The sequence below is a fragment of the Rhinoderma darwinii genome, chromosome 6 (assembly GCF_050947455.1).
Source record: "Rhinoderma darwinii isolate aRhiDar2 chromosome 6, aRhiDar2.hap1, whole genome shotgun sequence".
NCBI classification, from domain to species: Eukaryota; Metazoa; Chordata; class Amphibia; order Anura; family Rhinodermatidae; genus Rhinoderma; species Rhinoderma darwinii.
In genome coordinates, this window is record NC_134692.1 from 147,225,858 (window position 1) to 147,232,866 (window position 7,009).

The following is a 7,009-nucleotide window of genomic DNA, read 5'->3' on the forward strand; positions in this document are numbered from 1 at the left end:
TCTATGTGACGTGTTCTGTGGAGTGACGCTTCTCTATGTGACGTGTTCTGTGGAGTGACGCTTCTCTGTGTGACGTGTTCTGCGGAGTGACGCTTCTCTATGTGACGTGTTCTGTGGAGTGACGCTTCTCTATCTGACGTGTTCTGTGGAGTGACGCTTCTCTATGTAACGTGTTCTGTGGAGTGACGCTTCTCTATGTGACGTGTTCTGTGGAGTGACGCTTCTCTATGTGACGTGTTCTGTGGAGTGACGCTTCTCTATCTGACGTGTTCTGTGGAGTGACGCTTCTCTATATGACGTGTTCTGTGGAGTGACGCTTCTCTATGTGACGTGTTCTGTGGATTGACGCTTCTCTATGTGACGTGTTCTGTGGAGTGACGCTTCTCTATGTGACGTGTTCTGTGGAGTGACGCTTCTCTATGTGACGTGTTCTGCGGAGTGACGCTTCTCTATGTGACGTGTTCTGTGGAGTGACGCTTCTCTATGTGACGTGTTCTGTGGAGTGACGCTTCTCTATGTGACGTGTTCTGTGGAGTGACGCTTCTCTATGTGACGTGTTCTGTGGAGTGACGCTTCTCTATGTGACGTGTTCTGTGGAGTGACGCTTCTCTATGTGACGTGTTCTGTGGAGTGACGCTTCTCTATGTGACGTGTTCTGTGGAGTAACGCTTCTCTATGTGACGTGTTCTGTGGAGTGACGCTTCTCTATATGACGTGTTCTGTGGAGTGACGCTTCTCTATGTGACGTGTTCTGTGGAGTGACGCTTCTCTATATGACGTGTTCTGTGGAGTGACGCTTCTCTATGTGACGTGTTCTGTGGAGTGACGCTTCTCTGTGTGACGTGTTCTGCGGAGTGACGCTTCTCTATGTGACGTGTTCTGTGGAGTGACGCTTCTCTATCTGACGTGTTCTGTGGAGTGACGCTTCTCTATGTAACGTGTTCTGTGGAGTGACGCTTCTCTATGTAACGTGTTCTGCGGAGTGACGCTTCTCTATGCGACGTGTTCTGTGGAGTGACGCTTCTCTATGTGACGTGTTCTGTGGAGTGACGCTTCTCTATATGACGTGTTCTGTGGAGTGACGTTTCTCTATCTGACGTGTTCTGTGGAGTGACGCTTCTCTATGTAACGTGTTCTGTGGAGTGACGCTTCTCTATGTGACGTGTTCTGTGGAGTGACGCTTCTCTATGTGACGTGTTCTGTGGAGTGACGCTTCTCTATATGACGTGTTCTGTGGAGTGACGCTTCTCTATGTGACGTGTTCTGTGGAGTGACGCTTCTCTATCTGACGTGTTCTGTGGAGTGACGCTTCTCTATGTGACGTGTTCTGTGGAGTGACGCTTCTCTATGTGACGTGTTCTGTGGAGTGACGCTTCTCTATATGACGTGTTCTGTGGAGTGACGCTTCTCTATGTGACGTGTTCTGCGGAGTGACGCTTCTCTATCTGACGTGTTCTGTGGAGTGACGCTTCTCTGTGTGACGTGTTCTGCGGAGTGACGCTTCTCTATCTGACGTGTTCTGTGGAGTGACGCTTCTCTATGTAACGTGTTCTGTGGAGTGACGCTTCTCTATGTGACGTGTTCTGTGGAGTGACGCTTCTCTGTGTGACGTGTTCTGCGGAGTGACGCTTCTCTATCTGACGTGTTCTGTGGAGTGACGCTTCTCTATGTGACGTGTTTTGTGGAGTGACGCTTCTCTATGTGACGTGTTCTGTGGAGTGACGCTTCTCTATGTGACGTGTTCTGTGGAGTGACGCTTCTCTATATGACGTGTTCTGTGGAGTGACGCTTCTCTATATGACGTGTTCTGTGGAGTGACGCTTCTCTATGTGACGTGTTCTGTGGAGTGACGCTTCTCTATGTGACGTGTTCTGTGGAGTGACGCTTCTCTATGTGACGTGTTCTGTCCGGTGACGCTTCTCTATGTGACGTGTTCTGTGGAGTGACGCTTCTCTATGTGACGTGTTCTGTGGAGTGACGCTTCTCTATGTGACGTGTTCTGTGGAGTGACGCTTCTCTATGTGACGTGTTCTGTGGAGTGACGCTTCTCTATGTGACGTGTTCTGTGGAGTGACGCTTCTCTATGTGACGTGTTCTGTGGAGTGACGCTTCTCTATGTGACGTGTTCTGTGGAGTGACGCTTCTCTATGTGACGTGTTCTGTGGAGTGACGCTTCTCTATGTGACGTGTTCTGTGGAGTGACGCTTCTCTATGTGACGTGTTCTGTGGAGTGACGCTTCTCTATGTGACGTGTTCTGTGGAGTGACGCTTCTCTGTGTGACGTGTTCTGTGGAGTGACGCTTCTCTGTGTGACGTGTTCTGCGGAGTGACGCTTCTCTATCTGACGTGTTCTGCGGAGTGACGCTTCTCTATGTAACGTGTTCTGTGGAGTGACGCTTCTCTATGTGACGTGTTCTGTGGAGTGACGCTTCTCTATGCGACGTGTTCTGTGGAGTGACGCTTCTCTATGCGACGTGTTTTGTGGAGTGACGCTTCTCTATGTGACGTGTTCTGTGGAGTGACGCTTCTCTATGTGACGTGTTCTGTGGAGTGACGCTTCTCTATATGACGTGTTCTGTGGAGTGACGCTTCTCTATATGACGTGTTCTGTGGAGTGACGCTTCTCTATGTGACGTGTTCTGTGGAGTGACGCTTCTCTATGTGACGTGTTCTGTGGAGTGACGCTTCTCTATGTGACGTGTTCTGTCCGGTGACGCTTCTCTATGTGACGTGTTCTGTGGAGTGACGCTTCTCTATGTGACGTGTTCTGTGGAGTGACGCTTCTCTATGTGACGTGTTCTGTCCGGTGACGCTTCTCTATGTGACGTGTTCTGTGGAGTGACGCTTCTCTATGTGACGTGTTCTGTGGAGTGACGCTTCTCTATGTGACGTGTTCTGTGGAGTGACGCTTCTCTATATGACGTGTTCTGTGGAGTGACGCTTCTCTATCTGATGTGTTCTGTGGAGTGACGCTTCTCTATGTGACGTGTTCTGTGGAGTGACGCTTCTCTATGTGACGTGTTCTGTGGAGTGACGCTTCTCTATGTGACGTGTTCTGTGGAGTGACGCTTCTCTATGTGACGTGTTCTGTGGAGTGACGCTTCTCTATGTGACGTGTTCTGTGGAGTGACGCTTCTCTATGTGACGTGTTCTGTGGAGTGACGCTTCTCTATGTGACGTGTTCTGTGGAGTGACGCTTCTCTATGTGACGTGTTCTGTGGAGTGACGCTTCTCTATGTGACGTGTTCTGTGGAGTGACGCTTCTCTATGTGACGTGTTCTGTGGAGTGACGCTTCTCTATGTGACGTGTTCTGTGGAGTGACGCTTCTCTATGTGACGTGTTCTGTGGAGTGACGCTTCTCTATGTGACGTGTTCTGTGGAGTGACGCTTCTCTATGTGACGTGTTCTGTGGAGTGACGCTTCTCTATGTGACGTGTTCTGTGGAGTGACGCTTCTCTATGTGACGTGTTCTGTGGAGTGACGCTTCTCTATGTGACGTGTTCTGTGGAGTGACGCTTCTCTATGTGACGTGTTCTGTGGAGTGACGCTTCTCTATAACGTGTTCTGTGGAGTGACGCTTCTCTATGTGACGTGTTCTGTGGAGTGACGCTTCTCTCTGTGACGTGTTCTGTGGAGTGACGCTTCTCTATATGACGTGTTCTGTGGAGTGACGCTTCTCTATGTGACGTGTTCTGTGGAGTGACGCTTCTCTATATGACGTGTTCTGTGGAGTGACGCTTCTCTATGTGACGTGTTCTGTGGAGTGACGCTTCTCTATGTGACGTGTTCTGTGGAGTGACGCTTCTCTATATGACGTGTTCTGTGGAGTGACGCTTCTCTATGTGACGTGTTCTGTGGAGTGACGCTTCTCTATGTGACGTGTTCTGTGGAGTGACGCTTCTCTATGTGACGTGTTCTGTGGAGTGACGTTTCTCTCTGTGACGTGTTCTGTGGAGTGACGCTTCTCTATATGACGTGTTCTGTGGAGTGACGCTTCTCTATATGACGTGTTCTGTGGAGTGACGCTTCTCTATGTGACGTGTTCTGTGGAGTGACGCTTCTCTATATGACGTGTTCTGTGGAGTGACGCTTCTCTATGTTGCGTGTTCTGTGGAGTGACGCTTCTCTATGTGGCGTGTTCTGTGGAGTGACGCTTCTCTATGTGACGTGTTCTGTGGAGTGACGCTTCTCTATGTGACGTGTTCTGTGGAGTGACGCTTCTCTATGTGACGTGTTCTGTGGAGTGACGCTTCTCTGTGACGTGTTCTGTGGAGTGACGCTTCTCTATGTGACGTGTTCTGTGGAGTGACGCTTCTCTATGTGACGTGTTCTGTGGAGTGACGCTTCTCTATGTGACGTGTTCTGTGGAGTGACGCTTCTCTATGTGGCGTGTTCTGTGGAGTGACGCTTCTCTATGTGACGTGTTCTGTGGAGTGACGCTTCTCTATGTGACGTGTTCTGCGGAGTGACGCTTCTCTATGTGACGTGTTCTGCGGAGTGGCGCTTCTCTATGTGACGTGTTCTGTGGAGTGACGCTTCTCTATAACGTGTTCTGTGGAGTGACGCTTCTCTATATGACGTGTTCTGTGGAGTGACGCTTCTCTATGTGACGTGTTCTGTGGAGTGACGCTTCTCTATGTGACGTGTTCTGTGGAGTGACGCTTCTCTATGTGACGTGTTCTGTGGAGTGACGCTTCTCTGACGTGTTCTGTGGAGTGACGCTTCTCTATATGACGTGTTCCGTGGAGTGACGCTCCTCTATGTGGCGTGTTCCGTGGAGTGACGCTTCTCTATGTGACGTGTTCCGTGGAGTGACGCTTCTCTATGTGACGTGATCTGTGGAGTGACGCTTCTCTATGTGACGTGTTCTGTGGAGTGACGCTTCTCTATGTGACGTGTTCTGTGGAGTGACGCTTCTCTATGTGACGTGTTCTGTGGAGTGACGCTTCTCTATGTGACGTGTTCTGTGGAGTGACGCTTCTCTATGTGACGTGTTCTGTGGAGTGACGCTTCTCTATGTGACGTGTCCAGTGGAGTGACGCTTCTCTATGTGACGTGTTCTGCGGAGTGACGCTTCTCTATGTGACGTGTTCTGCGGAGTGACGCTTCTCTATGTGACGTGTTCTGCGGAGTGACGCTTCTCTATGTGACGTGTTCTGCGGAGTGACGCTTCTCTATGTGACGTGTTCTGCGGAGTGACGCTTCTCTATCTGACGTGTTCTGCGGAGTGACGCTTCTCTATGTGACGTGTTCTGTGGAGTGACGCTTCTCTATGTGACGTGTTCTGTGGAGTGACGCTTCTCTATGTGACGTGTTCTGTGGAGTGACGCTTCTCTATGTGACGTGTTCTGCGGAGTGACGCTTCTCTATGTGACGTGTTCTGCGGAGTGACGCTTCTCTATGTGACGTGTTCTGCGGAGTGACGCTTCTCTATGTGACGTGTCCAGTGGAGTGACGCTTCTCTATGTGACGTGTTCTGTGGAGTGACGCTTCTCTATGTGACGTGTCCAGTGGAGTGACGCTTCTCTATGTGACGTGTTCTGCGGAGTGACGCTTCTCTATGTGACGTGTTCTGCGGAGTGACGCTTCTCTATGTGACGTGTTCTGTGGAGTGACGCTTCTCTATGTGACGTGTCCAGTGGAGTGACGCTTCTCTATGTGACGTGTTCTGTGGAGTGACGCTTCTCTATGTGACGTGTTCTGCGGAGTGACGCTTCTCTGTGACGTGTTCTGCGGAGTGACGCTTCTCTATGTGACGTGTTCTGCGGAGTGACGCTTCTCTATGTGACGTGTTCTGCGGAGTGACGCTTCTCTATGTGACGTGTTCTGTGGAGTGACGCTTCTCTATGTGACGTGTTCTGTGGAGTGACGCTTCTCTATGTGACGTGTTCTGTGGAGTGACGCTTCTCTATGTGACGTGTTCTGTGGAGTGACGCTTCTCTATGTGACGTGTTCTGTGGAGTGACGCTTCTCTATGTGACGTGTTCTGTGGAGTGACGCTTCTCTATGTGACGTGTTCTGTGGAGTGACGCTTCTCTATGTGACGTGTTCTGTGGAGTGACGCTTCTCTATATGATGTGTTCTGTGGAGTGACGCTTCTCTATGTGACGTGTTCTGTGGAGTGACGCTTCTCTATGTGGCGTGTTCTGTGGAGTGACGCTTCTCTATGTGACGTGTTCTGTGGGGCGACGCTTCTCTATGTGACGTGTTCTGTGGAGCGACGCTTCTCTATGTGACGTGTTCTGTGGAGCGACGCTTCTCTATGTGACGTGTTCTGTGGAGTGACGCTTCTCTATGTGACGTGTTCTGTGGAGTGACGCTTCTCTATGTGACGTGTTCTGCGGAGTGACGCTTCTCTATGTCACGTGTTCTGCGGAGTGACGCTTCTCTATGTGACGTGTTCTGTGGAGTGACGCTTCTCTATGTGACGTGTTCTGTGGAGTGACGCTTCTCTATGTGACGTGTTCTGTGGAGTGACGCTTCTCTATGTGACGTGTTCTGTGGAGTGACGCTTCTCTATGTGACGTGTTCTGTGGAGTGACGCTTCTCTATGTGACGTGTTCTGTGGAGTGACGCTTCTCTATGTGACGTGTTCTGTGGAGTGACGCTTCTCTATGTGGCGTGTTCTGTGGAGTGACGCTTCTCTGTGACGTGTTCTGTGGAGTGACGCTTCTCTATGTGACGTGTTCTGTGGAGTGACGCTTCTCTATGTGACGTGTTCTGTGGAGTGACGCTTCTCTATGTGACGTGTTCTGTGGAGTGACGCTTCTCTCTGTGACGTGTTCGGTCGGTCGGTCGGTCGGTCGGTGGGTTGGAGAAGTTTGGGGTGGAGATTTTGATTGGCCGCACAGAGTCCTGACCTCAACCTCATCCATCACCTTTGGGAAGAACTAGAACGGAGATTATGAGCCCGGCCCCTCCCCCAATATCCGTGTCTGACCTCACACATGATCTTCTGGATAATTGGGCAAAAATTCCCACAGACCCCAAAATTTTGTAGAAAACTTC